This window comes from Camelina sativa, unplaced genomic scaffold (assembly GCF_000633955.1).
Source record: "Camelina sativa cultivar DH55 unplaced genomic scaffold, Cs unpScaffold00571, whole genome shotgun sequence".
Lineage (NCBI taxonomy): Eukaryota > Viridiplantae > Streptophyta > Magnoliopsida > Brassicales > Brassicaceae > Camelina > Camelina sativa.
The window spans coordinates 7,314-17,122 of record NW_010921735.1 but is presented as its reverse complement, the minus strand read 5'-3'; positions in this window follow the sequence as shown (position 1 = coordinate 17,122).

Here is a 9,809-nt window from a genome sequence, read left to right as displayed (position 1 = left end):
AATTAAACCATATTTACAAAGATACCTTAGGGACTTCCTCCCTAGTGAGCTTGTTTAGAGTCACTAAGCTTGACTTTTGTTTCCTTCTTAGACTTGGTCTAGGTACCAAGGAAGTGATGAAATCCTCCCTAGAACCTCTTGGTCACTGTGAAGTTGATCCTTGATCACCTCACCCTTAGCACACAAACCATATTTCTTCTTATTTTTGAGCCTTGGTCTTGCTTTCCTCAAAGACCTCTTGTTCAGCTTAACTTGGAGATCCTCAACCATACTAGTCAGCTCTTGAACTGACCTCTTAAGCTTTTCCACAGAATCCTCTTCAAGTGCTAGCTCAGCCTTTGGAGTTGCCTTATTATCACTTAAAACCTCTTGACCTNTTGAACATCACTGTCCTCATTGACTTCCTCATCAGAGATATGGATGGCTTTTGCAGTGAACTCCCTTGGATTTTGAACAGCTTTTCAAGGGAGTTGGTTGGGTTTAGGAGCAGAAGTAGAGGCAATTTTGCTCTCCATATACTTCACTANTCAATGACTGCTCCAACAGTAGCTAAGAATGGCCTCCCAAGGATGATAGAATCTTCAGGTTCTTTGTCCATCTTCAATACCACAAAATCTGTATGAATNAACTTCATGTTCAGGTCATTATACTGGGATGTGAGCCTTTGATTCAACTCAGCAAACTGTTTGGCTTCCTCAATCTTTCCTTGTGTTTGCCCAATCAACAATTGTTGTATCATAGCTCTTAAGTCTTGTTCTTGGCCTTGGTTAGTCTGAAACCCTGTTGGGGGACACAACTGAGGCTGGAACACTTGATGTTGTTGTTTGGGAACATAGTTTTGTTGCTGTTGAGGCTGTTGAGGTGGATACACTTGGTCTTGTGGATTAGCTACATTGGTGCTCCTATAGGAGAGGTTGTTTTTGTTGAACCCTCCTTGGTTGTAGCCTTTGAATCCACCCTGGTTTTGCATGTAACAGAGCTCAGCAAATTCAGTCTCCCCCTCTTGAACTGGAACCTCTTCTTCACCAATGAAGTGAATAGACTTTTGTTGGCTAAGAAGGATCTCGTCAAGCTTCTCATTGACCATCTTCAAGTCCTTCTTGTACTTGTCCTCTTGATCAGTTAATGATGACCTTATGCTTCTGTCATAGTCCTCATTATAGTTGCCATCTGACTGAGCAAGATTCTCAACTAATTCCCAGCCTTCTTCCACATTCTTGTTAAGGAAGTTGCCATTAGAGGCTGTGTCAAGAAGCATCCTGATCTTGGGAAGCACTCCTCTATACAATGTGCTAAGTAGGGACTCATTACTGAAGCCATGGTGAGGACACTGAGTCTGAAATCCTATGAACCTCTCCCAAGCTTCACAAAAGCTCTCATTGTTCCTTTGAGCAAACCCAGAAATTTCATTCCTCAATCTAGCAGTCCTTGCATTTGAGAAGAATTTTGCCAAGAAAGCCTTCTTGCAAGCATCCCATGTGGTTATTGCTCCAGTAGGAAGAGTCTTCTCCCAAAGGTGAGCCTTGTCTCCAAGTGAGAATGGGAAGAGCCTCAACTTGAATCCATCTTCACTCACTCCATTAATCTTGGTAAGACCACAGATTTTGTCAAACTCATCAAGGTGATCTAGTGGATCCTCTATTGGCAACCCATGGAACTTGTTGGCTTGAATCATGGAGATCAATCCACTCTTGATCTCAAAATTATTATTAGGAACTGTAGGAGGCACAATACCAGCTCTTTGGTTGTGTGTGTTGGGTGCATCTCCAGCACCAATGTGCCTAGGTCTCTGCTCATGGTTAGCTTGTTTCTCCATGATGACTTGATTCTCTTGCTGAACTTGAACTACTCTTCTTCTCAGATTTCCCAAACCTTTTTGCAGCCTATGGATGTTGTCAAGAGGCTTTTGAAGATATTCTTTCCCCTTAGACCTTGTGTGCATCAACAGACACGAGTACAGACTCGAACAGGTACACAGTTGAGCTCTGGCTCGTGTAGGGGGTCAAGGCGACTGGGAAGTGGTGTCCAAATAGAGACGGCTTCTGACTCGATCAGGTGCTCGATCACTGCTCGGTCGAGTGGTGGTCGAGTGGTTGGTCGAGTGGGTACCTGAAACTCAAGACAACCCAGCAACAGAAGATTCGAATCCAGCAACTTCACAAGTGTATAAACGAACTTAATCTTAGACTAATCTGGATCCTAAATGTCACAAAAACACACTCAAATGGGCAACAGCGCCAAATTGAAACAAGGTTTTTTTATATGGTGGTGAATGATGATGAATGTATGCAATGGTGAGATATGAATGAATGGATGGTAAGGTGTTTCAATTCCCCTTATGCAGTTGCAGCATAAGAGGTGTCAATCCTATCTGAGTGTTTGTGAACAATTAAGACATGCATATGAGACTAAGTCAAGCCAAATGTAAAGGATGTTTGTCACTAACAATCCTATGATGAAAATGCAAAGTGCAGAAAGTAAAACTACAAGAACTAAATGCTAAATGTAAATGGAACAGAATGATTATAACTAATATGAAGTTAGAACAAAAATAGAAACTACAATAATGAACTGATGCAAGACAATAATGAACAGGACAATAAGTAAATGCAACAGAAATGCAAATAGAATGAGACTAGAGATAAGACAGGACAACTACAAATCATAAACCAAAGTTCTGGGGAAGAACTCGAGCAAGCACTCGATCGAGTGTAGATCGAGTGAAGGGTCGAGCTGGACTAAACGCAAAAACAGAGCAACACAATAAAAACAGGGCAATGCAAAATCGAATCAAACAACAAGCAAGCAACATGATTAAGACTTAAAAATCAATAAACAAAGAAGGTCCTGAGGAGGGATTCATGGGCTGAACTAATCATTGTGGTTATCTAACTTGGTCAACAAATCTCAAGCAAACTTTGAGCTAATCTCTAGACATATAAATCTAAGACAAGTTTCATCCACTCTCATGGCAAGAAACAATCAAACCTATGCATCTCTAGACTTGTTCTCACATAGTAAAGAGTCTACACAAGCAGGCATTAAGCAATACATCTCAAACCAAACAAGACCTCTAATCTCTTAGCAAGCCTAATGGTAAGCTCTAGATCTAGTCTTATATATGCTTCTTAAACATTGGTGTGATGCTAAGATGCTTGAAATCAAACCCTACCTTCTCAGAGATAGGATCAGCATTAAGAACATCTAGCCTAGATGAAATCTACAACAATCAAGCTTGACCAAATCAAACAAACCACAAGATCAATCCAGCCTAACCAATCCTCAAGATCCTAGAGAACTACTCACAAGAACACATGATGAACAAAGTTAAAAACCCAGAAAAATACGAAACTTGCATCATTAGAAAGATGAAACAAAGATCTACGATATTGGAGAAAGAATCAAACTCGAATTCTAAATATTAAGAAAGTTATGAAACCAACAATATTGAAGAATTTAGTCTTTTTCTCTTTAAAAACAAGTATAAGATCTAAAAAATAAAAGTGCAAAAGGAATAATTCCCCAAAAGGGTAAAAACTAGGTTTAGAGAATATCTAAAAAGCTGGAATCTTTTGGTCGGTCGAGTGGCAGGTCGAGCTGGCGTCTCTCGTGCAGCCTCCACTCGGTCGTGTCCTCCTCAGCCTTAACTCTCTTGCTTTCCCTTCATGATTGCTTCACTTCTCCTCAGCAATGCTTCCATGCTCCTTAAGCTCCAAAATCACCTGATTATGTATGAAAAGATGCAAATGCAATGCAACTAAACTCTAATGCATGATTAGTCCTAAAGCTATGCAATAATGGTGAAAATGGCTAGCAAAAGAGGCAAAAGATGTGAATATACTAAGGGAAAACATGGTAAAATATATGAACATCAGAATGATCATGAGCTACAGCTGCTAGACGTTGCCTTGTGTGGGGTTTTAAACAATGCTAGGGATGGTACACCGCTGGCAGGGGATGCTGCGGACACTAGCATGGTTGATGTGTGTAGAATTTCACTCCAATTTTTTTACCTGAAAAGACTACAGAACGACTAAAAGTGCACAGTTAATCAGTGTACTATTTTAGGATCGATCCCACAGAGAGTAATAGCAAATATAATTGAATCTAAAGAGAAAGAACTATGGCTAAGACTAAATAAGAGATTGGGGTTTTGATTTTCCAAAGATCTATTGCAAATAAATAAAATGTAAATAAAAGCGGTTTAAACTATAAGACTAAGGCGTTGGGCGTTTTGGGAGTCATCTCTGGGTTTTCATGGTTCTAAGCAATATTAAGTGTAAGATCTAACAAGTAAATACTAGTTTTCGGTCTAGGTTCCCAACTACGAAACACTAATGAACTAACAAGCTATTTTCATAGAATGAAAGTCTAAAGTATTCATACTCCGTTACTCAACTTTCGCAGGCAACGACGCATGTCAACCAGCTAGTTAAACAAGTTCGATACATTCACCAAATTCTTCAACTCAACTTACGCAGATTACGACTCGTGTTTCGGTATAACACTAGTTCGGAGAAGTAGGATAACGCGGTTAACACTCCTGTTCTCTAGAGCAGCACTTGGTTATCAATCCAAGCACATGCATTAAGAATAAGATGTCCCAAAATAACTGTAATTAATAAACCAAAAATAAGATCTAACAACCTAATTTAAGCGAACCATGAATTCCCCTTGAATCACCCCATAGAACCCAACAAATAAAACTACTCACTCATGATGCAAAAAAACGACATTTATATTATAAAATATAACATCAAAAGTGAATCAATAAACAAAAAGGAGTTCAAAGGAAACTTCTCTAGTTCTCACAAAAGTAACTTGATCCCAAAAGCAATGTAAGTAGTATGAATGAACTAGAAAGAGATAGAGATGGCGAGCAAGAGAGAGCTTCTCTGGTCGTGGCTAGGGCGGCTCCAAAAGTTGTACGAGGAAAAAGGGCGGCGAAAGAGGCTTCTGGACCGTGGACGAGGTTGGACTGGGCCGCCGTGATGGTCGCTGGTCAGGCCTTGAATAAAAGCCCATCGGCGGGTTGCTTCTCTTTACGTTGGTTTGTAACACGTATCGGTAAATCGGGCATAACTTCCGGATGGTTGGATGGATTGACTTGATTCCATTTCGAGAAGAAATATGACTCTTCCAGCTTTCTATAGACACCAAGCGTGATATATTTTGAGTTCTGGAAGCTCTTCAAAACTTGCCCGTACTGTAAAGCTTCGAAACTTTCCTAAAACGTATTTTCCTTGTCTTTTGGTCGAAATTGCTTTAAAACCTGTAAAAACTGAAAAATTTGATAATAGACCTTTTATACCTGAAATCTCATCAAACTCTTCCTAATATGAGTAAAATAATGATGTAATCAACTCCCCCAGACTTAGACTTTGCTTGTCCTCAATCAAATAATCATAATAAATCATGGAAAAGAGGTTTTGAAAATCACAGGAATTCACTTATCTTTGGGGATATTGTCTTTGCGATCTTTTTCGCCTTGACATTAGGAACTTCCATTACTAATCCACCATGAGTCTCCAGAATCTCCATTGTCATCTCTATACATAAATTAAAACAATAATAAAAAGTGAAATCTTACCAAGGAAAAATCGATCAGAGGCTTTGTAGACTTTCTTCATATGATTCCTTTCCCCTCTCTTTTCTCACTTCTTTTTTTTTAATCAAAGGTGTAGGCAAATACTGGGGTTGATGTGAGCATAGGTTGGCTCGCGGTACGGACAGAAAGTCGATTCTTCGGAACGGTCAGGTTAGAGCCAACTTTCCTCGGACCAGACAATGGTGAACAATCGAGGAGGGAAAACAAACGATGAATATGAGTTTTGGTGAAGAACAAACGAGTGGAACGCGAGATCGAACTATGGTCACGACTTCGGGCGTACGAACGGTTCGATGCGGTAGCGGTTTGGAACGACCGTCGAAAACGAAAAATGGCTAGCTAACCAAGTGATGGTTTTGCTAGGAGAAATGGAAGCGAGGGTGGATCGAGTGATGACACACGAGTGTTGGCTCTTCTCGTGATACAGTCGGACTAGAAGATTACGAACCCAGTTCGTGAATCGAGTAGGGTTTCTTGATAATTAGTCCCGGACTATGACTAAAGAGAGAAATGAGACAAGAAACAAAGATCCACTCTTTGGGAAATTAATTTCATTCAACTCTGCGTTATACAATAGAAAGGAGAGTTTAAATAGTGTGAGGGTTTAGAGGGAACTAGGGACACGCAGACTCGCTATGGTTTGCACACATATGCCCTTGATGTGTTTCCTTTGATGGAGAACACGTCTCCCTCTAAGTGGTTTAAACAGGACCACACACATCACACTAACGTTACAAAAGAAAGTTGTAGACAAAGTTCAAAACGCAATGCTTAAACAAAAAGATAACACGTCTTTAAGCTTTGACGCGGGAACCACGTCATCGGCTTCAAAACGCGGAGGTTTGCGTTAGGACTCGTCGCCTCATTAAAAACTTCTCCGGTAAACCTCGTGGGACAAACCCGGAGTAAGGAAAAAGAATACGGGTCATGATCCTAACGGCTTGGTCGCCTTCATCTTTGGGTAAGGATGAAGGCCGTGCGAACGGTCTCCACTTGGATCACCTTGGTCGAGTTGTTCTCTTGGTCTTCTCGAACAAAGGATGGCACAAACCGGTTGATCTTCTGTCTTGCGGCCTTAGACGAGCTCTTCGAACGTGTAGGGGCTCCTGGCATGATCCTTGGTGCATCGGCTCGATGTTGTCCCGCGGGTAAAGCAAGCGTCTCGGCAACATCCTGGGCGTCTTGGTCCGGTACGGTCATTCCTGGTCGCGAGTCCTGTTCCGTGCTCACATCATTTCCTCCCCCTTGAGAAGGTTTTGTCCCCAAAACTTCTTTGTTGTCACCGTCGTCAAACGGAACAGGATGAGTAACGTTGAATGATGTAGAAGTATTATACTCACCTGGTAGTTCAAGGCGGTAGGCGTTGTGGTTGATCTTCTCTATGACTCGGAAAGGTCTGTCGCCATGCGGGCTAAGCTTGTCTTTCCTCTTTTGTGAGAACCGCTCTGGCCTTAGGTGCAGCCAAACCCAATCTCCCGGCTAGAAAAGCATAGGTTTGCGTCCGCGGTTCAGGAAACGTGCATATTGTTTGGTCCTCCTTTCAATGTTGGCTCGAACTTCCTCATGAAGCTTCTTGACCAATTTGGCTCTTGCGGCTCCATCTTGACTCTCGACCTAGTCCGGTGGTAACGGTAGTAGATACATTAGAGTAAGAGGTTTAAATCTGTAAGCAACCTCGAATGGTGACTTCTTGGTGGCCGAGTGAACGGCTTGATTGTAAGCAAACTCGATGAGTGGGACGCATTCTATCCACGTCCCTTTGTTGCCTGCGATCGCCGTCCGAAGTAATGCTCCAATGGATCGGCTCATGACCTCGATCTGGCCGTCGGTTTGTGGGTGCGCGGCGGTGGAGTATAGCAGTTTGGTTCCAAGTTTCTTCCATAAGGTCCACCAGAAATGTCCAAGGAACTTCGGATCACGATCAGAAATAATGGTTTGCAGTAAACCATGGAGTCGGACCACTTGACTAAAGAATAGGTCGGCCAATTTCACCGCGTCGTGGCTCTTGTGACACAGCATTAAATGCACCATCTTTGAGAACCGATGGACCACAACCATCAAACTGTCCTTCCGGTTGATGGGAGGTAGCCCGAGGACAAAATCCATAGATAGGTCAATCCACGGTCCTGTTGACACCGATGGTGGTGTATATAAGCCGTGCGGGTGGGTAGTTGACTTGGACGCCCGACACACCACGCATTGTCCACAATGCTTCTCAACCATACTTTGCATCTTTGGCCAATAGAAGTGTTGTTGGAGCACGGCCAAAGTCTTTGTTATACCAAAATGTCCGGTCAGTCCCCTGCTATGCGCCTCATGGACCAATAAGTTTTGGATCGACGCTGTTGGGATGCATAATCGTCGGCCCCGAAACAAATACCCATCGTACACGTAGAACTTGGTGAACATGCCTTTGCAGTGGTTCTTGAAACAATCTCTAAACTCAGCGTCGTTGGCGTACGCTTCCTTGGTGGTGATCAGGGTGTGTCGTCGTGACAATGCGTCGGCAATGTTATTCTCCTTGCCTTTCTTGTATTTGATCACGTAGAGAAAAGACTCAATGAACTCCAGCCATTTAGCGTGCCTCCTTTTGAGGTTGATCTGACCTCACAAATGCTTCAAGGTCTTGTGGTTCGTGTGAATCACAAACTCCCAGGCCAAGAGGTAGTGCTGCCAGGTCTCCATGGCACGGACTAATGTGTATAGCTCCTTATCGTAGGTAGGATAGTTTAGGGTGGCACTGCTGAGTTTCTCACTGAAATAGGCCACCGGTTTGCCTCCTTGTGTGAGAACCGCTCCTGCCTACACCGGACACGTCACACTCCACCTCGAAGGTTTTGTTGAAGTTGGGTAGGACGAGTAGGGGAGCTTGAGTGAGGCGCCTTATAATATCTTTAAAGGTTTGTTCTTGATCCTCCTTCCATTTGATCTCCTAGTTCTTCTTGATCACCGCAATAATGGGTGCCGCGACCGTGATGAAATCTTTCACAAACCAGCGGTAGAAACTGGCGAGTCCATGAAAGGATCGGACGTGTGAAACGCTAGTAGGCATGGGCCGTTCCTCGATTGCTCGAATCTTCTCGCCGTCCACCTTGAGTCCCTGTTCACTAACAACAAAACCTAGGAAGACTAGTTCCTTAGCAGCAAAGACGCACTTTTTCAAGTTAGCGTACAATTGCTCTTCGTGGAGAGTGTTTGAAACATGTTCTAGGTGCATGACATGATCAGATAGGCAAGAACTTTAAACAAGGATATCATCAAAGTAAACCACAACAAACTTGTTGATATAAGCTCTCAAGACATGGTTCATCAATCGCATGAAAGTAGAAGGTGCGTTAGATAAACCGAATGGAATTACCAACCATTTGTACAAATCTTGCTTGGTTTTGAATGCAGTTTTCAATTCGTCCCCTTCCTTCATTATCACTTGGTGTTAACTGCTTTTGAGGTCGATCTTGGAGAAGATGCTCAAACCACTCAATTCGTCCAGGATGTCGTCTAGTCTCGGTATCGGGTGCCAATATTTTATCGTAATGTTGTTCACGGCCCGACAATCCACCCACATTTGCCAGGTTCTGTCTTTCTTCGCTACAAGTAGGACAGGAACGACACACGGACTGAGGCTTTCTCAAACATTACCTTGGGACATGAGTTCAGCCACTTGTCGCTCTAACTCCCTGGCTTCCTTCGGGTTGACTTGGTACACAGGACGGTTCGGTAATTGAGCTCCAGGAACTAGATAGATCTGGTGTTTGATCCCTCGGATCAGTGGTAGCCCTTCAGGAAGTTAGTCCGGGAACACGTCCGCAAAACGTTGACGAACGTCTCGGATAACATCCGGTAGTGCGTCCATCGAACCCTGATGTTCATATATTTTACCTTGTTTTCCCTTAGTTTATTCACATCTTTTGCTATCCATTTTAACCATTATTGCATAGCTTTAGGACCAATCATGCATTAGAGCTTAGTTGCATTGCATTTGCATCTTTTCATGCATAAACAGGTGATTTTGGAGCTTAAGGAGCATGGAAGCAATGAAGAAGAGATGTGAAGCAATCATGAGGAGGAAACAAGGGAGTTAAGGCTGAAGAACCTAGGTCCAGAGTCCAACTCGACCGCACACTCGACCAGACACTCGACCGTGTGTTGAGGAGGACTCGACCGAGTGGAGGATGCACGAGAGAAGCCGGCTCGACCTGCC